This window comes from Dendrobates tinctorius, unplaced genomic scaffold (genome assembly GCF_039654945.1).
Source record: "Dendrobates tinctorius isolate UK_male_01 unplaced genomic scaffold, ASM3965494v1 ptg000138l, whole genome shotgun sequence".
Lineage (NCBI taxonomy): Eukaryota > Metazoa > Chordata > Amphibia > Anura > Dendrobatidae > Dendrobates > Dendrobates tinctorius.
In genome coordinates, this window is record NW_027361806.1 from 5156422 (window position 1) to 5184367 (window position 27946).

The 27946-nt window shown below is 48.9% G+C and overlaps 1 protein-coding gene across 1 annotated transcript in view; it reads right to left on the bottom strand.

The window, feature by feature from the left end:
* The window catches only part of ST3GAL3 (ST3 beta-galactoside alpha-2,3-sialyltransferase 3), a 251348-nt gene extending 223956 nt beyond the window's left edge, over positions 1-27392 (bottom strand). Inside the window, exon 1 of the mRNA XM_073544500.1 lies at positions 27197-27392. The gene's annotated coding sequence lies outside the window, so the exon portion shown is untranslated. The remainder of the gene's footprint in view (positions 1-27196) is intronic.
* Between the last annotated feature and the right edge of the window lie 554 nt (positions 27393-27946).

A 27946-nucleotide genomic window follows, 5' to 3' on the forward strand; every position in this document is an offset into this window, starting at 1 on the left:
AAGGCAGGCCTGGCACAGGGGAGAAGGGGGCACAGCAAGGCAGGCCTGGCACAGGGGAGAAGGGGGCACAGCAAGGCAGGCCTGGCACAGGGGATAAGGGGGCACAGCAAGGCAGGCCTGGCACAGGGGAGAAGGGGGCACAGCAAGGCAGGCCTGGCACAGGGGAGAAGGGGGCACAGCAAGGCAGGCCTGGCACAGGGGAGAAGGGGGCACAGCAAGGCAGGCCTGGCACAGGGGAGAAGGGGGTACAGCAAGGCAGGCCTGGCACAGGGGAGAAGGGGGCACAGCAAGGCAGGCCTGGCACAGAGGAGAAGGGGGCACAGCAAGGCAGGCCTGGCACAGGAGAGGAGGGGGCACAGCAAGCCAGGCCTGGCACAGAGAAGAAGGGGGCACAGCAAGGCAGGCCTGGCACAGGGGAGAAGGGGGCACACCAAGGCAGGCCTGGCACAGGGGAGAAGGGGGTACAGCAAGGCAGGCCTGGCACAGGGGAGAAGGGGGCACAGCAAGGCAGGCCTGGCACAGAGGAGAAGGGGGCACAGCAAGGCAGGCCTGGCACAGGAGAGGAGGGGGCACAGCAAGCCAGGCCTGGCACAGAGGAGAAGGGGGAACAGCAAGGCAGGCCTGGCACAGGGGAGAAGGGGGCACAGCAAGGCAGGCCTGGCACAGAGGAGAAGGGGGCACAGCAAGGCAGGCCTGGCACAGGGGAGAAGGGGGCACAGCAAGGCAGGCCTGGCACAGGGGAGAAGGGGGTACAGCAAGGCAGGCCTGGCACAGGGGAGAAGGGGGCACAGCAAGGCAGGCCTGGCACAGGGGAGAAGGGGGCACGGCAAGGCAGGCCTGGCACAGGGGAGAAGGGGGCACAGCAAGGCAGGCCTGGCACAGGGGAGAAGGGGGCACAGCACGGCAGGCCTGGTACAGGGGAGAAGGGGGCACAACAAGCCAGGCCTCGCATAGGGGACAAGGGGCACAGCAAGCCAGGCCTGGCACAGAGGAGAAGGGGGCACAGCAAGGCAGGCCTGGCACAGGGGAGAAGGGGGCACAGCAAGGCAGGCCTGGTACAGGGGAGAAGGGGGCACAACAAGCCAGGCCTCACATAGGGGACAAGGGGCACAGCAAGCCAGGCCTGGCACAGAGGAGAAGGGGGCACAGCAAGGCAGGCCTGGCACAGGGGAGAAGGGGGCACAGCAAGCCAGGCCTGGCACAGGGGACAAGGGGACACAACAAGCCAGGCCTGGCACAGAGGAGAAGGGGGCACAGCAAGGCAGGCCTGGTACAGGGGAGAAGGGGCACAGCAAGGCAGGCCTGGCACAGAGGAGAAGGGGGCACAGCAAGGCAGGCCTGGCACAGGAGAGGAGGGGGCACAGCAAGCCAGGCCTGGCACAGAGGAGAAGGGGGCACAGCAAGGCAGGCCTGGCACAGGGGAGAAGGGGGTACAGCAAGGCAGGCCTGGCACAGGGGAGAAGGGGGTACAGCAAGCCAGGCCTGGCACAGGGGAGAACGGGGCACAGCAAGCCAGGCATGGTACAGAGGAGAAGGGGGCACAGCAGGCAGGCCTGGCACAGGAGAGGAGGGGGCACAGCAAGGCAGGCCTGGCACAGGGGATGAGGGGGCACAGCAAGGCAGGCCTGGCACAGGGGAGAAGGGGGCACAGCAAGGCAGGCCTGGCACAGGGGAGAAGGGGGCACAGCAAGGCAGGCCTGGCACAGGGGATAAGGGGGCACAGCAAGGCAGGCCTGGCACAGGGGAGAAGGGGGTACAGCAAGGCAGGCCTGGCACAGGGGAGAAGGGGGCACAGCAAGGCAGGCCTGGCACAGAGGAGAAGGGGGCACAGCAAGGCAGGCCTGGCACAGGAGAGGAGGGGGCACAGCAAGCCAGGCCTGGCACAGAGGAGAAGGGGGCACAGCAAGGCAGGCCTGGCACAGGGGAGAAGGGGGCACAGCAAGGCAGGCCTGGCACAGGGGAGAAGGGGGTACAGCAAGGCAGGCCTGGCACAGGGGAGAAGGGGGCACAGCAAGGCAGGCCTGGCACAGAGGAGAAGGGGGCACAGCAAGGCAGGCCTGGCACAGGAGAGGAGGGGGCACAGCAAGCCAGGCCTGGCACAGAGGAGAAGGGGGAACAGCAAGGCAGGCCTGGCACAGGGGAGAAGGGGGCACAGCAAGGCAGGCCTGGCACAGAGGAGAAGGGGGCACAGCAAGGCAGGCCTGGCACAGGGGAGAAGGGGGCACAGCAAGGCAGGCCTGGCACAGGGGAGAAGGGGGTACAGCAAGGCAGGCCTGGCACAGGGGAGAAGGGGGCACAGCAAGGCAGGCCTGGCACAGGGGAGAAGGGGGCACGGCAAGGCAGGCCTGGCACAGGGGAGAAGGGGGCACAGCAAGGCAGGCCTGGCACAGGGGAGAAGGGGGCACAGCAAGGCAGGCCTGGTACAGGGGAGAAGGGGGCACAACAAGCCAGGCCTCGCATAGGGGACAAGGGGCACAGCAAGCCAGGCCTGGCACAGAGGAGAAGGGGGCACAGCAAGGCAGGCCTGGCACAGGGGAGAAGGGGGCACAGCAAGCCAGGCCTGGCACAGGGGAGAAGGGGGCACAGCAAGGCAGGCCTGGTACAGGGGAGAAGGGGGCACAACAAGCCAGGCCTCACATAGGGGACAAGGGGCACAGCAAGCCAGGCCTGGCACAGAGGAGAAGGGGGCACAGCAAGGCAGGCCTGGCACAGGGGAGAAGGGGGCACAGCAAGCCAGGCCTGGCACAGGGGACAAGGGGACACAACAAGCCAGGCCTGGCACAGAGGAGAAGGGGGCACAGCAAGGCAGGCCTGGTACAGGGGAGAAGGGGCACAGCAAGGCAGGCCTGGCACAGAGGAGAAGGGGGCACAGCAAGGCAGGCCTGGCACAGGGGAGAAGGGGGCACAGCAAGGCAGGCCTGGCACAGGGGAGAAGGGGGCACAGCAAGGCAGGCCTGGTACAGGGGAGAAGGGGGCACAACAAGCCAGGCCTCGCATAGGGGACAAGGGGCACAGCAAGCCAGGCCTGGCACAGAGGAGAAGGGGGCACAGCAAGGCAGGCCTGGCACAGGGGAGAAAGGGGCACAGCAAGCCAGGCCTGGCACAGGGGAGAAAGGGGCACAGCAAGCCAGGCCTGGCACAGGGGAGAAGGGGGCACAGCAAGCCAGGCCTGGCACAGGGGAGAACGGGGCACAGCAAGCCAGGCATGGTACAGAGGAGAAGGGGGCACAGCAAGGCAGGCCTGGCACAGAGGAGAGGGGGGCACAGCAAGGCAGGCCTGGCACAGGGGAGAAGGGGGCACAGCAAGGCAGGCCTGGCACAGAGGAGAAGGCACAGCAGGCCTGGCCCAGGGGAGAAAGGGGCACAGCAAGGCAGGCCTGGCACAGAGGAGAAGGGGGCACAGCAAGCCAGGCCTGGCACAGGGGAGAACGGGGCACAGCAAGCCAGGCATGGTACAGAGGAGAAGGGGGCACAGCAAGGCAGGCCTGGCACAGGGGACAAGGGGCACAGCAAGCCGGGCCTGGCACAGGGGAGAAAAGGGCACAGCAAGCCAGGCCTGGCACTGAGGAGAAGTGGGTACAGCAAGGCAGGCCTGGCACAGGAGAGGGGGGCACAAGAAGCCAGGCCTGGCACAGGAGAGGGGGCACAACAAGCCAGGCCTGATACAGGAGAGGAGGGGGCACAGCAAGGCAGGCCTGGCACAGGGGAGAAAGGGGCACAGCAAGGCAGGCCTGGCACAGAGGAGAAAGGGGCACAGCAAGGGAGGCCTGGTACAGGGGACAAGGGGGTACAGCAAGGCAGGCCTGGCACAGGGGGAAAGGGGCTCAGCAAGCCAGGCCTGGTACAGGAGAGGAGGGGGCACAACAAGCCAGGCCTGGCACAGAGGAGAAGGGGCACAACAAGCCAGGCCTGGTACAGGGGAGAAGGGGCATAGCAAGGCAGGCCTGGCACAGAGGAGAAGGGGGCACAGCAAGGCAGGCCTGGCACAGGGGAGAAAGGGGCACAGCAAGGCAGGCCTGGCACGGGAGAAGGGGGCACAGCAAGGCAGGCACAGAGGAGAAGGGGGCACAGCAAGGCAGACCTGGCACAGGGGAGAAAGGGGCACAGCAAGGCAGGCCTGGCACAGGAGAGGAGGGGGCACAACAAGCCAGGCCTGGCACAGAGGAGAAGGGGGCACAACAAGGCAGGCCTGGCACAGAGGAGAAGGGGGCACAGCAAGGCAGGCACAGAGGAGAAGGGGGCACAGCAAGGGAGGCCAGGCACAGAGGAGAAGGGGGCACAGCAGGCCAGGCACAGAGGACAAGGGGGCACAGCAAGGCAGGCCTGGCACAGAGCAGAAGGGGGCACAGCAAGGCAGGCACAGAGGAGAAGGGGGCACAGCAAGGCAGGCCTGGCACAGGGGAGAAGGGGGCACAGCAAGGCAGGCATGGCACAAGGGAGAAGGGGGCACAGCAAGGCAGGCCAGGCACGGAGGAGAAGGGGGCACAGCAAGGCAGGCCTGGCACAGAGGAGAAGGGGGCACAGCAAGGCAGGCCTGGCACAGAGGAGAAGAGGGCACAGCAAGGCAGGCCTGGCACAGGGGAGAAGGGGGCACATTAAGGCAGGCCTGGCACAGAGGAGGGGGGCACAGCAAGGCAGGCCTGGCACAGAGAAGAAGGGGGCACAGCAAGGCAGGCCTGGCACAGGGGAGAAGGGGGCACAGCAAGGCAGGTCTGGCACAGGGAAGAAGGGGGCACAGCGAGGCAGGCCAGACACAGAAGGGGGCACAGCAAGGCAGGCCTGGCACAGAGGAGAGGGGGGCACAGCAAGGCAGGCCTGGCACAGGGGAGAAGGGGGCACAGCAAGGCAGGCCTGGCACAGAGGAGAGGGGGGCACAGCAAGGCAGGCCTGGCACAGGGGAGAAGGGGGCACAGCAAGGCAGGCCTGGCACAGAGGAGAAGGCACAGCAGGCCTGGCCCAGGGGAGAAAGGGGCACAGCAAGGCAGGCCTGGCACAGAGGAGAAGGGGGCACAGCAAGCCAGGCCTGGCACAGGGGAGAACGGGGCACAGCAAGCCAGGCATGGTACACAGGAGAAGGGGGCACAGCAAGGCAGGCCTGGCACAGGGGACAAGGGGCACAGCAAGCCGGGCCTGGCACAGGGGAGAAAGGGGCACAGCAAGCCAGGCCTGGCACTGAGGAGAAGTGGGTACAGCAAGGCAGGCCTGGCACAGGAGAGGGGGGCACAAGAAGCCAGGCCTGGCACAGGAGAGGGGGCACAACAAGCCAGGCCTGATACAGGAGAGGAGGGGGCACAGCAAGGCAGGCCTGGCACAGGGGAGAAAGGGGCACAGCAAGGCAGGCCTGGCACAGAGGAGAAAGGGGCACAGCAAGGGAGGCCTGGTACAGGGGACAAGGGGGTACAGCAAGGCAGGCCTGGCACAGGGGGAAAGGGGCTCAGCAAGCCAGGCCTGGTACAGGAGAGGAGGGGGCACAACAAGCCAGGCCTGGCACAGAGGAGAAGGGGCACAACAAGCCAGGCCTGGTACAGGGGAGAAGGGGCATAGCAAGGCAGGCCTGGCACAGAGGAGAAGGGGGCACAGCAAGGCAGGCCTGGCACAGGGGAGAAAGGGGCACAGCAAGGCAGGCCTGGCACGGGAGAAGGGGGCACAGCAAGGCAGGCACAGAGGAGAAGGGGGCACAGCAAGGCAGACCTGGCACAGGGGAGAAAGGGGCACAGCAAGGCAGGCCTGGCACAGGAGAGGAGGGGGCACAACAAGCCAGGCCTGGCACAGAGGAGAAGGGGGCACAACAAGGCAGGCCTGGCACAGAGGAGAAGGGGGCACAGCAGGCCAGGCACAGAGGAGAAGGGGGCACAGCAAGGGAGGCCAGGCACAGAGGACAAGGGGGCACAGCAGGCCAGGCACAGAGGACAAGGGGGCACAGCAAGGCAGGCCTGGCACAGAGCAGAAGGGGGCACAGCAAGGCAGGCACAGAGGAGAAGGGGGCACAGCAAGGCAGGCACAGAGGAGAAGGGGGCACAGCAAGGCAGGCCTGGCACAGGGGAGAAGGGGGCACAGCAAGGCAGGCACAGAGGAGAAGGGGGCACAGCAAGGCAGACCTGGCACAGGGGAGAAAGGGGCACAGCAAGGCAGGCCTGGCACAGGAGAGGAGGGGGCACAACAAGCCAGGCCTGGCACAGAGGAGAAGGGGGCACAGCAAGGCAGGCCAGGCACGGAGGAGAAGGGGGCACAGCAAGGCAGGCCTGGCACAGAGGAGAAAGGGGCACAGCAAGCCAGGCCTGGCACTGAGGAGAAGCGGGTACAGCAAGGCAGGCCTGGCACAGGAGAGGGGGGCACAAGAAGCCAGGCCTGGCACAGGAGAGGGGGCACAACAAGCCAGGCCTGATATAGGAGAGGAGGGGGCACAGCAAGGCAGGCCTGGCACAGGGGAGAAAGGGGCACAGCAAGGCAGGCCTGGCACAGAGGAGAAAGGGGCACAGCAAGGGAGGCCTGGTACAGGGGACAAGGGGGTACAGCAAGGCAGGCCTGGCACAGGGGGAAAGGGGCTCAGCAAGCCAGGCCTGGTACAGGAGAGGAGGGGGCACAACAAGCCAGGCCTGGCACAGAGGAGAAGGGGCACAACAAGCCAGGCCTGGTACAGGGGAGAAGGGGCATAGCAAGGCAGGCCTGGCACAGAGGAGAAGGGGGCACAGCAAGGCAGGCCTGGCACAGGGGAGAAAGGGGCACAGCAAGGCAGGCCTGGCACGGGAGAAGGGGGCACAGCAAGGCAGGCACAGAGGAGAAGGGGGCACAGCAAGGCAGACCTGGCACAGGGGAGAAAGGGGCACAGCAAGGCAGGCCTGGCACAGGAGAGGAGGGGGCACAACAAGCCAGGCCTGGCACAGAGGAGAAGGGGGCACAACAAGGCAGGCCTGGCACAGAGGAGAAGGGGGCACAGCAAGGCAGGCACAGAGGAGAAGGGGGCACAGCAAGGGAGGCCAGGCACAGAGAAGGGGGCACAGCAGGCCAGGCACAGAGGACAAGGGGGCACAGCAAGGCAGGCCTGGCACAGAGCAGAAGGGGGCACAGCAAGGCAGGCATAGAGGAGAAGGGGGCACAGCAAGGCAGGCCTGGCACAGGGGAGAAGGGGGCACAGCAAGGCAGGCCTGGCACAAGGGAGAAGGGGGCACAGCAAGGCAGGCCAGGCACGGAGGAGAAGGGGGCACAGCAAGGCAGGCCTGGCACAGAGGAGAAGGGGGCACAGCAAGGCAGGCCTGGCACAGAGGAGAAGAGGGCACAGCAAGGCAGGCCTGGCACAGGGGAGAAGGGGGCACAGCAAGGCAGGCCTGGCACAGAGGAGGGGGGCACAGCAAGGCAGGCCTGGCACAGAGAAGAAGGGGGCACAGCAAGGCAGGCCTGGCACAGGGGAGAAGGGGGCACAGCAAGGCAGGTCTGGCACAGGGAAGAAGGGGGCACAGCGAGGCAGGCCAGGCACAGAGGAGAAGGGGGCACAGCAAGGCAGGCCTGGTACAGAGAAGGGGGCACAGCAAAGCAGGCCTGGCACAGGGGAGAAGGGGGCACAGCAAGGCAGGCCTGGCACAGAGGGGAAGGGGGCACAGCAAGGCAGGCCTGGTACAGAGGAGAAGGGGGCACAACAAGGCAGACCAGGCACAGAGGAGAAGGGAGCACAGCAAGGCAGACCTGGCACAGGGGAGAAGGGGGCACAGCAAGGCAGGCCTGGCACAGAGGAGAAGGGATCACAGCAACGCAGGCCGGGCACAGAGGAGAAGCGAAGGGGGCACAGCAATTCACGACTGGCACAGGAGAGGAGGGGACACAACAAGCTAGGCCAGGCACAGGGGAGAAGGGGCACAGCAATGCAGAGCTGGCACAGAGGAGAAGGGGGCACAGAAAGCCAGGCATGGCACATGGGCGGTAGGGGCACAATAAGCCAGGTTTGGCACAGGGGAGAAGAGGGCACAGCAGGTTAGGCATGGCACAGGGGAGAAGGGGGCACAACAAGCCAGGCCTGGCACATGGGAGAATGGTGGGAGAGAGAGTGACAGAATCCAGTTAGTAGACAGTGACTAGTCCTGCTCAGTCCATTGGCAAATATATAGCTGCAGGGGTTTTTTTGTGGGTGCTGGACAAATATATTTTGATCCATCAAGTGTTAGGTGCTTTGAGGTCCTTTTGTGTTATATAACACACCCAAAAATCGTTGAAACATTTTTCTGGGCTATATTTATCTGCCAAACACTATTCCATAGTATGGAGTAAATTTCTGTCATCTCTAAAAGTGAACAAAAGCTTTTAAAAATATAGGTTTCCATTTCTCAGACATACAGTGTTGCGTGGTTTTTGAACAATTCTGTGATCTGTAAAACTGAAAAAAAAAGCTTTGAAACATGTTTATGGATTGAATTTGATTGTCATCTATACACTTTTGCGTTCTGCTACAATCAGGTGAAATAAACTCAAAAAAAGTTTTGATTGCTGCAGGTGACCAATTATTTTCTTTTATTAAAAATAAATCTGGTTTCAAGAGCCCTAGCAATTACAAAATGAGTAAGGCATGCATTAACAAATGGGGAAGTGGAAATGCTGATGATGGTGCACGCAGATGCCGTGGACGTGGGGCAGGTGTGACTACACCTGTTGCTGCAGCACAAGAAACACACCCATCCACAACACATAGGTTCCTGTTTCACTTTGCGGGGAGGCATGGTACACCACTTCTGAAGCCAGAGCTGTGCGAACAGGTGGTATGTTGGATAGCAGATAAGGCTTACAGTAAGCTTGGCAGCACCACCCAGTCTTCCACCGGACTCAGTCTCACCATCCTAAAGTCTGGATCACTTAATTCTCTCCCTGATCCTCCTTCCTCCCACCATGTTGAGTCCCAGGAGACTAGTGATCCCACAAAGTCAGGAGGAACAGGGTGAGGTGGTGGAAAACAAGGATGTTCTGCTGCTACATTCGCATTTTCCGTGTAGATGTGTCTACTATACATTATTAGATCATGAGTTAACTTATAGCAAGGAGTTAGACCGAAGCCTCACATACACTCCAACAATGACATGGTAACACCAAGTAGGAAAAGTCGTGAAATTATGAAAATAGACATGTTACTGATCTCCAAATAATGTAAAAATGGAAACAAATTTTTCAAAACATCTTGGATTTTTCAGTATCCAGTGTGGGGATTCCTGTGTGTGGTGCTCATATACTCCATACTAAATAAATCAAGATGTCTTCAAAATTTTGTTTCCATTTTGTCACAATTTGCATCTTGTCTATCCATCATGGGATTTCCATAAATTTGAGACTTTTCCTTCTTGATGTTGCAATTTCAGGGTGTGTGCACACATTGCGGATCCACAGCGGTTTTGGCCGCAGTTTCTGCTGCGGTGTACAGTACCATTTAAGTCAATGAAAAATGAAAACCGCTGTGCACATGCTGCAGATTTTTCTGCGGTTTTAAATCTGCAGCATGTCACTTCTTTGTGCGGATTCCGCAGCGGTTTGGTACCACATCAAAACCCTGTCATGAGAAGCCCATTCTCCAGACCTGAACCTCATTACAAACCTCTGGAATGATGGATAGTCACAAGCCATCAAACAAAGAAGAACTGCTTAAATTTTTGCGCCAGAAGCAGTGTTAAAGACTGGTGGAAAGAATGCCAAGACGCATGAAAGCTGTGATTAAAAATCACGGTTATGCCACAAAATATTGATTTCTGAACTCTTCCTGAGTTAAAACATTAGTATTGTTGTTTCTAAATGATTATGAGCTTGTTTTCTTTCCATTATTTGAGGTCTGAAAGCACTTAATTTTTTTTTCTGAAAAGGAGAAATGATCAAAATTAAAAAAAAAATTGCTTGATAATTCGGTGACATGTCAGAAGATTGTAGACTAAAAGAACAATTTACATGTTAGTCTACCTATAAAGAGAAAAATCAGACAAACTGAACATTTGGAAGTGGTCTCTTAATTTCTGCCAGAGCTGTAGATATGGTCTGCAGAGCACTGGTGTAGAACTGAGATCTACCATTACATGGTCACTGTATGTTGGTACTACGAGGCTTTGGTTCATGAAAAGTATGGCTGTATTATCACTACTGTATAGGTAAAGGCAGGATTTTTTTCTATCTTATTTTTCAGTATTGATGGTAATATTGGACTTGGTGCAGTCATGTTTGTTAGTGACAGTATAATTGCACCATAATATTCGTTATGTGATTGTATTATATAATCATAGTATGGCGGTATTATTTAAACTCATAGAGCGATATTATGGGTATCGTTGGTCTTGCAGTAAATATTAATTTCTTCCAACATAAGGCAGGTTAATATTTGCAACAGAGACGCCCATGTGAGAAAGTATGGGGGGGGCCGCATAAGCCTGTGTGCTTTCAAATGTCAGGGCTAAATTTCGGTCATGGAGCCCCATGCTTCTTTTTTTATATGCTCAAGACAATCCACCAAGATAACATGCTTTTGTAAATCTTATAAAATAAGGAGGATCAAGGCCATTGTAAACGGCCTATCTACCAGACGGCATGTACAGGACCGCTTTATGACTTTATGATAAGACTTTAAAGGGAATCTGTCACCCTATTTTTCAGCTGCCGATACCAACATCAGGGGCTTATCTACAGCATTCTGTAATACTATAGATAAGCCACCCCCCCCACCCCCGATGTAACCTAAAAGATAAGAAAAAGGAGTTATATTATACTCACCGGGGGGGGGGGGGGGGGGGGGCGGTCCGGTCTCAGTCCGATGGGTGTTGCGGTCCGGCGCCTCCCTTCTTCTAACAGTGACGTCTTGTTCTTTGCTGCCTGTCGTGGCTCCTGCGCAGGTGTACTGCTCTGCCCTGTTGGGGGCAGAGCAGAATACTGCAGTGTGCAGGCGCAGAGCAGTACACCTGCGCAGGAGCCACGACAGGCAGCAAAGAAGAGGACATCACAGTTCGAAGATAGGAGGCGCCGGACGGGACCGCGACACCCGTCGGACCGGACCGCCCCCCGGTGAGTATAATATAACTCGCTTTTCTTATCTTTCAGGTTACATCGGGGGCTTATCTACAGCATTACAGAGTGCTATAGATAAGCCCCTGATCGCGGTGCCGGCAGCTGATAGGGTGACAGATTCCCTTTAACAAATACATGATCAACTATTGGAGAATCTTTAACCAAATTTCACCATACAAACTGTATACATTCATAGATCTCTTAGGCCTAATGAGGCTGGTGTATTGACTTTGAAAATCTATATCATAATGTTCTGATATTAAAATAAGCATTTTACAGATCCAGCCATAGAATTTAAATATGGAAGAATCCAAGTGTATTCAATCTAAATTCAAAACTGACACATCATCTTGCACACTATTAAATTTTCTTTATCTGGCCACAATGATGGTTTATTTGCACAGTAAATATTTTTCTTTCATAAAATATTTGTAGCACATTGTTTGACTGTGATTGCAGTGCCAATAAGGAAAATAAGGTCCATATGAGAAGTTTATCCTCCTTCACAGCTATGATTGCCCTGTGAATATACACTTTTGGAACGCTACAACGTTGGACCATGGCTTGTGAAAGAATGGATGGGTCATTGAACAGTCGCTTCTAGGCCACGTCATCATCATACGAATCCAAATTCATAGACCTCTTTGATGTTGTCCCATTAAACTTCCAATCACATGTCCATTTTCAATGCAAAGATGCTGCAGCTCGTGACGGACGCCTCTTATATGATTGTTAAAGGGAACCTGTCACCCCTCCCGGCGATTTTAAGTAAAAGAGCCACCTTGTGCAGCAGTAATGCTGCATTCTGTCAAGGTGGCTCTTATTTAGGGTACTTTCCACCGCAGAAATAATCTTTTTTAAAATTGGTCAGACATACCTGATATTTGACAGGGGGGCAGGTCTTTCCCCATCTGACCGAGACGCCTCACATCCATCACTCATGTCTTCCTGCGTTGTTTGCTCCGCCTCTTCATTTTTCTTTTCAAATCCTGGCGCCTGCGCTGTAGTATGAATTCTGGGGCATGCGCAGTGACCGCTGCCCATCCTCTCATTACTTCCTGGCCTTCCTATCGCACGGCCAGAGGTCCCGCCCCGCAGTCGCTTATGATTTATTCACACTGTGGGGCTGGGAATCTTGGGCATGCGAAGTAGTTATCTGTGACTCTCATGCCCAAGATTATCTGTGACTCTCCGGCCGCGCGTCCACGCAGGTGCGATAGGAAGGCCAGGAAGTAATGAGAGGATGCGCAGCGGTCACTGCGCATGCCCCAGAATACATACTACAGCGCAGGCGCCAGGATTTGAAAAGAAAATTGAAGAGGTGAAGCAAACAACGCAAGAAGACATGAGTGATGGATGTGAGGTGTCTCGGTCAGATGGGGAGGAAAGACCTGCCCCCCTGTCAAATATCAGGTATGTCTGACCAATTTTAAAAAAGATTATTTCTGCGGTGGAAGGTACACAAAATAAGAGCCACCTTGACAGAATGCAGCATTAGTGCGGCACAAGGTGGCTCTTTTACTTAAAATCGCCTGGAGGGGGTGACAGGTTCCCTTTAACACGCTCGTTAGGCTCAACATGAAGGTTATCGGCCAACTGCAAGACGTCTTTTAGCCTTGAGGCTTCCTTCACATTCACAATTTTTCAGTGTTTTTACAAGATTGTAAAAGTCACCTTGAAATTAAAATCATTTTTTTCTACTAATAAAAGGTGTTGTTTTTTTACTTATACATCTTTTTCCCACTAGTGCTGGATTTTCTCCTCTTTTTGCAAATCCCCTGATGCAGTACAGGATCCATGCGCCTTGATGCCTTGACGAGCTGATTTTCCTCCTACTTCTCTTGTAAAGCAATGCTACCAATTTGATTTGGACCTTCTTTGCATTTCTGCAACAATGTGTAATAATCTGTACCAGAAAGTTTCATTTGTCTCTTCATCATCGCTGATCCGCAGTTAACCAGTGTCTGCTGTGAGCACCACAAACTTTTCTCTGCTATACAGATGCTGTTCACGCTATCACACTACAACAGTGTGTAATATTTCCTGCTTGCAAACTACCAGTTTGCTTGATCATCAATTCTGCCAGTGGTTAACCATCTGTTTGCTGATTGCCTACTTCTCGTCATTGACCATCTGTCTGCTGATAGCACACAACTCTGCCATTAACCATTTGTTTTCTCCAAGTTACTATAGATCTACATTTTCTATGGTTATTCAAACTCCAAGCTCTGTGTTTTCTACTATTTCCTGCTCTGCTTATCTGCCTGCCATCCTGCATAAACAGTTGTCCATGTCCTTGATGAGCCATATGCCATCTGACTAGTCCTGCCCACTGTGCCATCCTCTTTGGTCCATGTTCCTCACACCTGACCCACGGCTTAGTAAAACCATCACACCAGGGGAGCCCATAGCAGTGCACAATAGACATTGCAACTACAAATACTGTATAACTGTAGGCTAAAGATCTTTCATACAACTTTTTTTTCTTCTCGTGTCCCATCAATCAGATCAGTATTGCATAAGATCACCTGACGATCATCTGTGACTAGAGAACTCAAGATTAATACACTATTTTCCACCCCAACCATTCATATTTTCACTGGCAATTAGACATATACAATGGGCCCTATGTGCAGGGGACACAGTCCCATAATCATTTTCATCATACTTGTATATTTGAGCAAAGCCAGTAACCAAATGGCACAATATTCCATGCGATAGACCCCCTCCTTCCCCTTGACTTCACCTTTGATGCTTGATATCGGCTTCCTCCTATAGTAATTGTACAGGAACCAGGATGTTATAGCAGAGTTAAGTCTGCGACTGCGAAAAACAATAACATCCAGATCCTTGGCCTGTGTATCAGACAGTCGAGGACACTGCACTCTGTGCATTCACCATCTCCCAGAACCTTCCTCATTTCTCATATAATCCCTTTAGCTTCAAAGGTTTTCCATGAAGCCTGGAAAATCTGCCATAATCTAAAAATAGAGGGTGCTTTGTCTAATTCATTTCAAGCCCTTAAATATTTCATTACCTGAGTGGTGATCTGGGCACAAACAGAAAACTTTGGGATGCTGTAGTAGATGCTGTAGTAGGATGAGGCAACTTCCAAGGCAGCTCAGACCACGGGGGATGAGGGGGCTATATGTGGTGACAGGGAAATATTCTGTGATACCATATGCTCCATGCCCAGTCTATGGGGCTCCTGCAGCTCTGCATTGTCGAGCTTGTGGTTCCAATGGCTGATCCTAGTGATCCGGTAAGTGTGTGTTGTGGCTGCAATTCCAGTGGTTTTGTGTCATGCTCCAATGGCTATTCCTAGTGATCAAGTATCTGTGTGTTGTGGCTCCAATGGCTGTTCTTAGTGATCCAGTTGTTGTGTTGTGCCCCAATGGCTGTTCCTACTGATCCACTGGTTGTGTGTTCTGGCTCCAATGACTGTTCCTCGTGATCCAGTGGTTTTGTGCTGTGCTCCAGGAGCTGTTTCCAAGAGTAGCAGACATCCAAGGGCAGCATTGTGGCTCAGTAGTGGTTAGCACTGCAGCCTTGCAGCGCTGGGGTCCTGTGTTCAATTCCCACCAAGGACAACATGTGCAAGGAGTTTGTATGTTCTCCCTGTGTTTGCGTCGGTTTCCCCCTGGTACTACGCTTTCCTCCCACATTCCAAAGACATACTGATTATATGAGCCCAATAGGGGACAGCAATAATAGCGTAAAGTGATGCAAATATGATAGCGTTATATAAGCAAAAGCATAAAAATATCAATAAACTGCAGCGTTCTGTGATTTTTATGTTTTTAGATTTGCTTGTATTATTTGTTGCTTGCTTCCTTCAGTGCATTTGAATCATTCTAATTCAGTTCACTTTACTGTCACATTTCCTGTAATTTGTTGCTGTGTTGGAGTCCAGAGATCACTTATTGTTATTGTGCATCTGCTAAATGCCCCCAAAGTCCTCTGTGGACATTTGTTTCCTTCAGCAATAGAAGCACAGGACACGTATGTAGTCAGCTCACTGCACTCACCATGTTGTCCTCCCCCTCAAAGGGTGACCTGGCAGCTGAAGAAGTCACTTTCAATAAATGACCTGGTGTATCAATAGAACACTATTCACATTGATACAAAATGGCTTTTTCAAGATTGTAAAATGTTTGTGTTTGGCCTTTAATAGGAGGTCCATTATAAAGGGAGAACCTTGTGAATGTTTAATGAATTAATGATTAATAAGAACGCAGGTTTGAAATGCGCTGGAAAGATACCGCTGATGCTTCTCCATTAATGTCATAATAAGGTAGCGATGGATTTTACAGACCTAATGGCGTGCTGGAGTTCTATATAATTATATTCCCGGTCTCCCTCAGTAATGATACTTCAGAAAACTGCAGCGGTGCATCATGATACTGGTGCCGGAAGCAGAAATACACAACTGAAAGTGGAAAACAATCTAGATAAACAACTTAACAGCCAAAGTTTTACTCTTAGTTTCTATACATTTTGTCAAATGCTTAGAGGCAATGTGATAGTTGGAAACATCAGTCTCAACAAGCCATTAAACCACCGCCAATTGATCTGTAGACAGACAAAAGGCTATTGTCAAACTGGCCTTTAGCTGCAAGCGTGACCATGTCCTGGATGTATCTGAAAGACAGAAATGTCAAGGAAGGATGGGAATTGGAAATTTTGAAAAATGAGATTCTCAAAGCACAATCGTTAGTTAACATTCCCTAAAAGAGGGAAGAATAGGAAACATTTAAGGAAACCAGGATGGATGAACACAGAACTGAAAACACATGTAAAAAAAGGAAGAAAGAAATGTTTATCAAATGTAAAGAGGGAGGCATATTTAAAGAAGAATATAATGCTGTCTGCAGAACCTGCAGGGCACAAATCAGATTATCTAAAGCTGATAATAAATTAAGGCTTGCAAGTAACGTCAAAGGCAATAAAAAAGGATTTTGGGAGTATATGAAAGGTTAAAGAGAACCTGTCACCATGAAACTATGTTCCAATCTGTAGGCACCATGTTATAGAGCAGGAGGAGTGGAGTAGATTGATGTGTAGTTTGGTGAGAAAAGATTCAGTATAACCTGTGTTTTACTCAATTAAACCTCGTCTTTTTCTGGGATTTTGGGTCCAGTGGGCGGTCCTATCAGTAACTGACAGCTTTCTTTGTGTAAGTGTGCATACATAGAGAGCTGTCAGTCACTGATAGGACCGCCCACTGGACCCAAAATCCCACAAAGAGATAAGGTTTAAATCATGAAAACACAGGTTATCCTGAGTCTTTTCTCATAAAATTATGGTGTGTGTGTGTGTGTGTGTGTGTGTGTGTGTGTGTGTGTGTGTGTGTGTGTATATATATATATATATATATATATATATATATATAATGTTCACACTGTTGCTGCCTTTTTTTCTGCAGCAAAACCTGATCTTTTTGCAGGAAAGAAGTTGAGGCAAAAACGCAGGTTAAGGTGTGTTTTTGATGCGTTTTTTTTTTTTCCTCTTTGTGCATGCTAAGGTCCTTGACTTTTCAGCAGGAAAAAAGCTGCAAATAATGATACCTGCATTTTTTCATCGTTTTTTTTCAACACCCATTCAAGCCAATGGGTTAAAAACGCTGCAAAAACACTGAAAGAAGTGACATGCTCTATGTTCAAAAAAAACACAGCAAAGCACAAAATCCTGATGACAACCGAAAAAAAAAAAAAAAAAAAACAGTGTGTGCATGAGATTTCCGAAATCTCATGGGCTTTGCTGGTACTGTAAAAAGCAGCTGCAAATTAGCATACAAAAGCAGCAAAAAAAACGCAGCAGAAACGCCCAGTGTGAACATATCCTACTAATCGACTTGGTTCCCCCTGCCGGAACATTGGACTGCAATTTCATGGTGACAGGTTCCCTTTAAAAGAAAAGTCAAAGAGGCTATAGGATTTTTACAGAATGAAAATTGTGAAATGGTAAAAAAATTATTCTGAGAAGTCCGAACTTTTAAATTCCTATTTTGCATATGTTTTCTCTCAGAAAGTAAATGTAACATCAACTGATATTCACTGTCCTATTGAAGGAATTGAAGCATCCACACTATATATAAACAGACATGGTGAGGGAACACTTAGCTAATATAAATGAATTCAAGTCTCCAGGTCCAGATGAATTACATCCTATGGTACTGAATAAATAATAATCCTGAAGGAGACAGCAGAGGAAATTATTGAACAGGAGAAGTCCCAGAAGGCTAGAGAGGAGCAAATGTTGTTCCTATCTTCAAAAAAGGGGAAGAAGGTGGACCCAGGGAACTATAGGCCGGTGAGTCTGACTTCTATACCAGGAAAGATCTTTGAACAAATTATTGAACAACATGTATACAAGTACCTGCATAAGAATGAAGAGATTAACCAGAGCCAGCATGGGTTTGTAACTAATAAGTCATGTCAGACTAAGCTAATTTCCTTCTATGACAGAATCACTGACTGGGTGGATCAAGGAATCGCAGTAGATATAGTATCTAGCGATAGGGACAAGTATTACTAGAGAAGAAAGAGATGATTTAAAAAGATCTAAGCAAACAAAATGTGGGCAGCAACTAACAGAATGGTTTTAACAGGGAGAAATACAAAATCCTACATCTGGGCAAGAAAAAATAAAACATCATATACAGAATGGGAGGAATAGGGCTAAGCAACAGCACATGTGAGAAAGACTTGTGTATACTAATAGATCACAGACTGCACATGAGTCAACAGTGTGATGCAGCAGTAAAAAGGCACAGTTCTGTAATGTATTGAGAAGCAGTCTAGATCAGGTGAAGTAATTATCCCTCTCTACTCCTCCTTGGTCAGGCCTCATCTGGAATACTGTGTGGAGTTTTGGGCGCCACATTTAAAAAAAAAAAGACTTTGAAAAACTGGAGCAAGATCAGAGAAGAGTTACCGGGATAGTGAGTGGACTGCAAAGTATGTACTACGAGGAACGGTTAAAAGATCTGGAAATGTTTAGCTTGCAAAAGAAAACACTAAGAGAAGACTTAATAGCTGTCCACAAATATCTGAAGGGATGTCACTGTGTAGAGAGATCATCTTTATTCTGTTTTGCGCATGGAAACATGAGAAGCCGTGGAATGAAACTGAAAAGGAGAAGATCATAGAATCATAGAATCGTAGAGTTGGAAGGGACCTCCTGGGCCATCTGGTCCAACCCCCTGCTCAAAGCAGGATTCGCTAAATCATCCCAGTCAGATGTCTGTCCAGCCTCTGTTTGAAGACTTCCATTGAAGGAGAACTCACCACTTCTCGTGGCAGCCTGTTCCACTCATTGACCACTCTAACTGTCAAAAAGTTTTTTCTAATATCTAATCTGTGTCTCCTCCCATTCAGTTTCATCCCATTGCTTCTAGTCTTTCCTTGTGCAAATGAGAATAAAGTTGATCCTTCTACAATGTGACAGCCCTTTAGATATTTGTAGACAGCTATTAAGTCTCCTCTCAGTCTTCTCTTTTGCAAACTAAACATTCCCAAATCCTGCAACCTTTCCTCATAAGACAGGGTTTGCAGACCGGTCACCATTCTGGTCGCTCTTTTCTGAACTTGCTCCAGTTTGTTGATGTCTTTTTTAAAATGTGGTGCCCAAAACTGGACACAATATTCCAGATGAGGTCTGACCAAAGAGGAGTAGAGGGAAATAATGACTTCACGTGATCTAGACTGTATGCTTCTGTTAATACATCCTAGAATTGCATTTGCCTTTTTTGCTGCTGCATCACACTGTTGACTCATATTCAGTCTGTGATCTATTAGTATAACCAAGTCTTTTTCACATGTGCTGTCACTTAGCCCTATTCCTCCCATTCTATATTTGCTTTTTTCATTTTTATTGCCCAGATGTAGTACTTTGCATTTCTCCCTGTTAAAAACCATTCTGTTAGTTGCTGCCCACTTCTCCAGTTTATTTAAATCTTTTTGAATCCTCTCTCTCTTCTCTAGTATTAGCTATCCCTCCTAGCTTTGTGTCATCAGCAAATTTAATCAGTTTACCCTCAATTCCTTCATCTAAATCGTTGATAAAGATGAGATACAGATTAGATAGTAGAAAAAAAACTTTTTGACAGTGAGGATGATCAATGAGTGGAACATGCAGCCATGAGAGGTGGTGAGTTCTCCTTCAATGGACGTCTTCAAGCAGAGGCTGGACAGACATCTGTCTGAGATGGTTTAGTGAGCAGGGGGTTGGAAACAATGACCCTGGAGGTCCTTTCTAACTCCACCATTCTATGTTAATCTTAAGGGATTGCTGGAGGGAGACTTGAAACTGTTTTTTGACCACGCTGGAAATGTGTTAATATATTGTAGTTACATTGCAGCTTTGCTAAATTATTTTAGATACTTTGCAGTGTTGCCACAGTCTCGGAAAATGTGCGAACGCAGCCTCAAGATCGGTTCAGACAAGGGTACGGATAACCGTTTCTTTTCCATCCAGATACAACGGCCAATTATTTTAATCCATACTGGTCGCTGTCCCGAGCTGCATCAAGACCTCATGGCATGAGCTTTTATATATTACTTTACATACTTAATCATAGGTTTACGGCTGTGAGAAAACATCCCCATAAGTAACAAACAGATTCAACATTGCCACCTGGACTACCTTCACCTCCACAACAAGGCTACATCCCATTTAATGGGTTTTTGATGTCGCAGAATTTCTGCATCCTTTAAAAATATAAGTTACTTGCATTTTTTTTTCAAAAATACACAGCGTAAAAGTTAATAGTGGGAATGTAGTCTAAAACCCCAGAAACCTGTTCAGGCCACCACCATTAGTTTAATAGATCAAGAATACAATGTATCAGTTGGTTTACGTAAATGTTTGGACGGTCATTGCTACATGTAAATACATGGAATAAATGACCTCATTTGTACCTGTTCTGTGATCACTGAGACTTTAAGATTATCCCCAACTTCCCCTGCCTTCATATTTTCCACATTTTCTATTGAAGGTGTTGTTAATATTTTCCTAATCTACCGTTTCTTCTATGAAATAAAGCCAAAGCTTTTGTATTAATTTAGGGGCTACGTGTGCGGTTTCCCCGCCAGGCTGAGGTTTATTTGTAGGATCTCAGTGGGTGTAAGCCCTTCATTATGTGCAACATTGAGTGATTGCTTATAAAACCCACACAGAGATCAGACGGGGTCTCCTCACCGCAGATTACAATGTGGGTGTGGGATTTGATAACTCCCATAGACAGCTGCAAGCCCCCTTAATGCAAGCAGCACCATTGTGTCTGTGATTAGTAGGACAGCTGGTAAACGCCCAATAGGGACAGGCAAAAGACAAGCGGGGGGCCTCCACCGGTCTTCTCTGGGACAAGGAGGGGGAAGGGGAGACACCTCCATTACCCTTTCTTATATACTGGAAATTGAGAGTCAAGAATTGTGTAACTGATACACTTTGTATTTCATTATATCATTTTAAAGGTCCTGTTTACTGTCAGTGAATGGAAGGAGCATCCAAAGACTAAAACCAATTCTGACCCAAAATATAGTTTTGTTACAAAGACATAAAGTTTATAAACAGGATGGACTCCAGAATGAAACATTTTACATGCACTGATACATTGTGACAAACTATAGGGATGGGAGAGAAGTATGTGCTGCTGCTGCGGTGTTTAGTTCATAGAGAAATGTTCACACTGGATACAATTAATTGTAACGAAGAACTGACATACGTTAATGCAGAAATGTCTGACTTAAAAAAATCTATTCAGACAGAAATATATTCTGCTGTGTGTGAATTTTTCCCAATAAGCCCTCAGTTGTCCTCACAATGCTCTGAGCAGAGGAGCATGATACAGTGAACGACCCAGGTGTCCATCCTGGAATTATCCATCAGAACAGTAGAGACAATGGATGGATACAAAAAGTTATCTGCTGAGAGCACCGACAACTGACCGTATCCTCAGCACAGCCCTGAAACAGCAAACCCAGATCAAAATGATACGGTTCTGGAGCAGTGACTAATTAAAATCAATCAAATTGTCACAAACCAGATAATATGTCAACTTAGGGCTTGAGGTCTATGATTTTTAGAAGGGGTTGTCCACTACTAGGACACCCATTCTTGATCTAAATGTTTGGCCACCGGGGTCATGTGTCACAACAGCGCACAAGAGCACCGGGGAGAGCGAGTGCTGACCCCGAGGGAATGGCACCGGCACGGGAGGTGAATATAAGCTTTTTAATTTTATTGGGGCCAAGCGTGGCGTATGAGAAGGAGTTGACCAAATAGTGGACAACTTCTTTAAAGTAAACCTGCTCTCGCTCCAACGTGTTTACATAGCGAGTTACCTGTCAATCACCTGTAGCGAGGCCAAGCTGGATTAATCATGACCAGGGTTGGACTGGCCCACCAGAGAACTGGTGAATCCTCCAATGGGCCCTGCCTCCTCCTTCAGGAGAGTTCATAGTGCAAACCTTGTAGCTGGTATGGGGCTCTTGAGTGGGGGGAGAAAGGTGGGCCCTCAGAATCAAATCCTCTGGCGGGCCCAGTGTTCTTCAGTCTGACACTGATCATGACTCTCCCTATATTCCCTGACCGGCTTTTTTAAACTATGTTTTCTTTGAAACGCCACAAACTTTCAGAGTTAAACCTATTTATTTGCAATTGCAAAGCCAGGCTCTGCTTCGTGCTGCCCGAGGTCCCAGCGGAATGAATCTAGTGGAAGGTCCCCTTTAAATTCAGTTATTGCAATTAACATATTAAACTGTGGTGCAACACTACAAGCAAGATTATCAATGGAAAAAAGAATCCAGCATCACAGTAAGTAGTGGATGATACATCACATACAGCCGGAGGCTAAACTTCAATGGTTATTATTCACTGCATTGCAAGGATAATTGTTAGTGATGAACAAATGTGCTTGGATCAGATTTATGCAATTTCCATTCCAACCTAACACCTTGTCTTTTCCTGTTGCTCAAAATAAACAATTATGATGAGCGCACATGCTGGGAAAAGGTGTTATCTGAGCATGCTCGGGTGTTAAACGAGTGTACTTGGTGTGCTCGAAAAATATGTTCAAGAACCCCGAAGCTCCATGTCTCTTGGCTGTTTGACCGCTGCAATACATGTAGGGATTGCCTGCATGTGTTTTGGCTGTCGAACAGCAACGAGACATGCAGCTGCGGGGACTAGAACATTTTTATAGCACTCTGAAGACATTCAGTTAGCACCCAAGCATGCTCAGATAACACCTTATGCAACCATGTTCTCTCAACACTAATAATTGTTTATTCTGAGTAACAGGAAAAGACAAGGTGTTAGGTTGGAATGGAAATTGCATAAAGTCACAAGCGCTGAATGTCTACCATTCTGTCACTTTACATACTACTTAGCATTTAAAATGCTTGAAAGACTCTTTCTATTCAATTCTATTGTAAAAAAAAACCACTTTGCTATTCATATGTTCAGTCGTTTGAGAACTTCATTACCCACTTCAGGTTCTGAAAAACACCTTGTGGGAAAAAGAAAGTACACGTCACGTCTTTTAAGTGGCTCCTGGTGGAATCTGCTCCCAATCAGGCAGTGTCAAATCTAAAGGCTGTAAAGAAAAAATGTAGAAAAAAAATGCCTCCAAAACACTTTAGGAAATGAGAAACTTTTCCAAAAACTTATCAAAGGGGATGTGTATGTGCCACCTTTTCAAGAATAGTTGGTGCTTTTTATCTGAAACTTTTTTTTATTAGCATTTTACTGAATGTTTCCTGAGGTTTTTTTTTTTTGACACTTTTCACCCCGAGTGAATTTTTTAAATCTATTTTTCCATAGTTTTTATGATGTCTTTAATACTGTTGTTTTCCATTGTTTTTTTCCCAACTTCCTTCAGCATTGAGACATTTCCATTGTTGTTTTTCAAGCAAAAAATAATAAAAAAAAAAAAAGGAGGCAAAATGCTAAAAACATGCATGGGCCTTTCCATTGATTTGCATTGTAATGTACTGAGCATCTTAAGAGATACAAATGCCTGAAGAATGGTCAGGTCACTTTTTTAACCACTTTGGAAACCTAAACCTGTTAGAAAATGCTAAAAAGACAGAACACGTGAACAATGAGTCATTTTTAAATGAAAAAAGTAAATGTTAATTCTTTTGCGCATTTTCTGGTCACCTATTCAGGCGAGTTTTGGAGCGGACCTGCCTTAATAAACATCATGTGCACATACACAGAGAAGGAACATCTCCAGTACAAATTTCCACACGTGTGCACATAGCCTAAAACTGAAAAACTGACACACGGATATAAGACGAATGTGATGTTTTTATTTCATAATCCCCATTCACACTGGATTCTTTTTGCAGGCCTTTACTTCACAAAACTAACATAAACGAAGTGAAAAAAAAACCCCAAAAACATTGAACCCCAAAACATATTCCTCACCAACCGTTACACCGATGCCAGTCATTGCACTGGTTGCCCATCCACTCCAGAATTCAATATAAACTTATAAACTTCTCTAAAGTATTTGACACTGTCCCACATAAAAGATTGGTAAGTAAGATGAGAAAGCTTGGGCTGGGGGAAAATGTGTGTAGATGGGTAGGTAGCTTAGTGATAGAAAACAAAGAGTGGTTATTAATGGGGCATACTCAGATTGGGCCAGGGTTACTAGTGGGGAACCACAGGGTTCTGTATTGGGCCCCCTACTATTTAATATATTTATTAAGGATTTAGTGGATGGCTTACACAGTAAAATATCAGTATTTGCAGATGATACAAAACTATGTAAGGTAGTTAACACAAAGGAGAACAGTTTGCAACTACAGACAGATTTGAGTAAATTGGAGAATTGGGCTGAAAAATGGCAAATGAGGTTTAACACAGATAAGTGTAAGGTTATGCACATGGGAAGGAGAAACAGATGCTAAAATTACTTACTAAATGGGAAACTGCTGGGGAAATCAGATATGGAAAAAGACTTAGGCATCTTAGTCAATAAGAAGCTAAATTGGAGTGCCCAGTGTCAGGCAGCTGCCACCAAAGCAAATAGGGTCATGGGATGCATTAGAAGAGGTCTGGGGACATGAAATGAAACATAATTCTCCCTCTGTACAAATCACTCGTCAGACCACACACTTGGAGTATTGTGTGCAATTTTGGACGCCGGTGCTCATGAAAGACATTACTGAACTTGAAAGGGTTCAAAGGCGGGCTACTAAAATGATAAATGGAGTTGGTTCACTACAATACCCAGAAAGGTTATCAAAATTAGGTCTATTTACTCTAGAAAAGAGAAGACTTAGGGGAGACCTAATATATATGTACAAGTATATCAGAGGGCAATACAGAGATCTCGCCAATGAACTGTTTGTACCAAGGACTGTGACAAGAACAAGGGGGCATTCTCTTCGTTTGGAGGAAAGACAATTTCTGCACCAGCACAGAAGAGTGTTCTTCACGGTAAGAGCAGTGAGGCTCTGGAATTCTCTTCCTGAGGAAGTGGTGATGGCCAACTCACTGAATGAATTTAAGAAAGGAATGGAGGCTTTTCTTGTGAGTAAAGGGGGTTTTACACTAAGCGATATCGCTAGCAATATCGCTAAAACGTCACTGGTTTTGTGACGTTATAGCGATATTGCTAGCGATATCGCTATGTGTGATACTTACCAGCGACCGGCTCCCCCGCTGTCCATCGCTGATCGCGCGAGAATGTCCGGCTCCATTTCTCGTCGGGCGCTTCCTGCTGAGACTTCCTGCTGTGACGACGAGCGACGCTGGACGCGGGCGGGAGGACGCAGGATCGCTGTGTGTGAATGGTAAGTATCGTGCGCTGCGTCGCTGCTGAATCGCTGTGAGATCTTTCTGTATGAAAGCTCACTAGCGATCATTTAGCGATGCACCAGCGATCCTGACCGGGTGGGATCGCTGGTCGGATCGCTGGTGCATCGCTAAATGTAAAAGGGCCTTAACAGTCTAGAAGATTACGAATAACAGAATATTATAGGTAGATGGTTGACCCAGCTTAGGGGAAGGAATTTTTTTCCCTATGGAGAAAATTGGCTTCTACTCTGTGGGTTTTTTGCCTTCCCCAGGATCAACAATGCAGAACAGCTGCACTAAAAATAGTCTGAACTAGATGGACATAAGGTCTTCCTTCAGCCTTCAAAACTATGTTACTATGTTATCGCTCACACCCACAAAGCACTACACGGATAAGCACTACCCTACATCTCCTCCCTTGTCTCAGTCTACCACCCTACCCATGCCCTCCGTTCTGCTAATAACCTAAGGTTAACATCCTCAATAATCAGAACCTCTCACTCCTGTCTCCAAGACTTGTCACGCGCTGCACCAATTCTCTGGAATGCACTACCCAGAATAATTCAATTAATAACAAATACCCACAGTTTTATGCGTGCCCTAAAAAATGCATTTCTTCAGACTAGTCTACCGCCTCAACACAATAATCTAACCATCCCTGTGTGGCCCAGTCAAAATTTTTTTACCATAACCAGGTTCCTCGTATCACGTTCTCACATGCTTTATTTATTTAATATCCCTCCATGTCTGTACTGTTACATACTTAGGCTGATGACCGGTTCATGCAGCATTACATGCACACCCGATTTCTTAGACTATTGCTGGTCCGAACAATGAAAGGAATTGTTACCATCCACCTTTCTTGTCTCCCCTATTTCCTCATGGATTGTAAGCTTGCGAGCACCAGGGCCCTCATTCCTCTTGATATCTGTTGATTTATGTGATTATTGTTATGCTGTAATGTCTTTTATTGTCTGTACAAGTCCCCTCTAAAATGTAAAGCGCTGCGGAATATGTTGGCCCTATACAAATAAAATTATTATTAGTAGTTGAATTTTGTGTAAAAAAAATGGACAAAACAGAATTCATCATCTTTCCCCCATCTCACGTGACCCCCCCCCCCAACGAACCTATCCATTACAGTAAATTGCTGCCCACTCTCCCCAGTCCCACAAGCTCGCTGCCTCGGGGTAATTCTTGACGCTGATCTCTCCTTCAAACCACATATCCAAGCCCTTTCCACTTCCTGCCGACTTCAACTCAAAAATATTTCACGAATCCGTTCATTCCTCAACCAAAAATCTGCAAAAACCCTAGTCCATGCCCTCATCATCTCTCGCCTTGACTACTGCAACCTCCTGCTCTGTGGCTTCCCCTCGAACACTCTCGCACCCCTCCAATCTATTCTAAACTCTGCTGCCTGACTAATCCACCTGTCCCCCCGCTATTCCCCAGCTTCTCCCCTCTGTCAATCCCTTCACTGGCTCCCCATTGCCCAGAGACTCCAGTACAAAACCCTAACCATAACATACAAAGCCATCCACAACCTGGCTCCTCTATACATCTGTGACCTCGTCTCCCGGTACTTACCTGCATGCAACCTCCGTTCCTCACAAGATCTCCTTCTCTACTCCCCTCTTATCTCCTCTTCCCACAATCGCATACAAGATTTCTCTCGCGCATCCCCCCTACTCTGGAACTCTCTACCACAACATATCAGACTCTCACCTACCATCGAAACCTTCAAAAAGAGCCTGAAGACCTATCACTTCCGACAAGCCTACAACCTGCAGTAACCACCGATCTACCAAACCGCTGCACGACCAGCTCTACCCTCGCCTACTGTATTATCACCCATCCCTTGTAGATTGTGAGCCCTCGCGGGCAGGGTCCTCTCTCCTCCTGTACCAGTCGTGACTTGTATTGTTTAAGATTACTGTACTTGTATGTATTATGTATACCCCTCCTTACATGTAAAGCGCCATGGAATAAATGGCGCTATAACAATAAATAATAATAATGGATAGAATGCAGATGAAAAACAGCAATGTGTGAATGAAGCCTATCCTATAAAAACCACTTCAGATTAAAATAAATTGCAGAATTTTTTTTTTATTCCAGGGAAACTGGAAAAAAAAAGTCCCTTAAATTTACGCACTGTAATTTGCTGTCATTTTCCTGTCTGTCACATGCTGACATGGGCTCATGTGCGCCCCCTACACCAGATACCTGACTGCGCTGATACAATGTAACACACAAGGTTCTGCTGAGTTCTATAGATAGGTTGAATGGCCGAACTTTATTGCTCTGTCCATTTCTTGCTGCCCTTCGCCACTTTGTGGGGACATTATCTGAAGATCCTTACCTTGCGGTCATAGCTCCCATTGATCCTCATAGTTCCCCCTTGGCCTCAGCTCTTTCATGCACCTTTGCACTAATCTTCCATGAGAAAAGTTGGGGTTGGGGGGTCCCCAGTTAGCAGCTGTAGAGGAGGGAAGCAACACAGAAAAGCAGCACTGAGAGGCAGCCAGGCAGCTGACACACTAATCCATCTCTTGTGTTACTCAGGAGCTCACTACAAGCATTTCCCTTCCTGTGGCTGCCCTCCAAATGTAAGCACACACCTCCTGTCCTCTGCCCCCTCCTAGCCTGGGATCAACTGCTTCTTTATCATTCAGTATGTGGGAACAGAGCAGCAGCTGATACAGAGCGGAGGGAGTCTCTCCAGTATATTGCAGCCCCATTCCCTCCAACCTGATGGATAATATTAGGCCTACAGCGAAAATCCCTGCAGGGCTCTCGTTCCACTAGAAATTCCCATTAACCTTAGGGCTCATGTACAGAACCATATTTATGGTCCGAGTACTATCCATTAAAAAAAAACAGACAGCACTCGGACCAATGAAGCAGTGTAGATGATTTTTTTTTTCACTGACCAAATCAAAAATTGTAGCATGCACGAGTTTCCTCCGGAAATCAGATGAGACTTATCCATTCAAGTCTATGGGCGTGAGAAAAAATCTAACGCCACAGAATAACATCCAATATTTACAGATATATAGGGCAGCACGGTGGCTCAGTGGATAGCAGTGCAGCCTTGCAGCGCTGGAGTCGG